The sequence below is a fragment of the Euprymna scolopes genome, chromosome 24, assembly GCF_053919585.1.
Source record: "Euprymna scolopes isolate OS-2025 chromosome 24, ASM5391958v1, whole genome shotgun sequence".
Classification (NCBI taxonomy): domain Eukaryota; kingdom Metazoa; phylum Mollusca; class Cephalopoda; order Sepiida; family Sepiolidae; genus Euprymna; species Euprymna scolopes.
Window position 1 is genome coordinate 107,398,487 of NC_136505.1, and position 865 is coordinate 107,399,351.

At 37.8% G+C, this 865-nt stretch overlaps 1 protein-coding gene across 1 annotated transcript in view; it reads left to right on the plus strand.

The window, feature by feature from the left end:
• Positions 1-769: 769 nt before the first annotated feature.
• Positions 770-865, plus strand: part of LOC145246893 (uncharacterized) — a 90,200-nt gene continuing 90,104 nt past the window's right edge. The window contains exon 1 of the mRNA XM_080108765.1: positions 770-865. This exon is cut by the window's right edge and continues 239 nt beyond it. The gene's annotated coding sequence lies outside the window, so the exon portion shown is untranslated.

The following is an 865-nucleotide window of genomic DNA, read 5'->3' on the forward strand; positions in this document are numbered from 1 at the left end:
ATAAATAAAAGATATCAAAGCATATCATATATATAAAAGATATCAACGGATACACACTCGAGAGTCCAAACAATGAAAAGAATATGCTGTTATCCTAGCCCTAGTAATTACACATGCACTGTTCTGTTGATTCGAACGTTCCTTTTTATTTCCATTCTCTAAACATGCACTGTCTGTACCCCCTGATAGGCTTTCCATTTTAATCATAACGATTAATTCTTATTAGTCTCTTTACTCCACTTTATTCTAGCAATTGCAGGATTACGACTGGGTTCTCACTGCTCTGTCAAGACACACCTGCTACGTATGGGTCCTTCACTTTGAATTTGTTCCGGGGCTGACAACAGCCTCGTTACATTAATTGGTCCCGTGATGCAAGATTGTGCAAACCATCCCCTCCAATGTTGCATTATTATCCTTAAATCCCTTCCTAGTGTAAACGAGAAACATACTACACTAGTTCGCCATTTTTATTGGTATTGCAATCGAAATTAGGAGTCGGAAAAAAAAATCGGAATTTTTTTATTTAGTCCCAATCCTGTGTGACCTTTTTGAGGGAGCTGGGTATTCCCCACATTAAAACTAACCTCGTGTCTAAACTCAGTACTTGTAGGTGGTAGAGGTGGTGGAACGAATGTAAATAGGGACAAACAGACCAAACAGCTGCTCTTACCCCCCCTCCCCCAAGGTTCATGGACGTATCTCTAAAACTGTGTAAAATTTAGATTTTTTTTTATTGCAATCGTGTTGTTAAATATTTTCATTTATGCAATCCAAGTTTTAATGCCCGCTGTCGTCAATTAGCATAAGAGGTCGCATTAACGTAATTTTAGGAGAAGTCGAAATCATAGATAAAGATTAATGA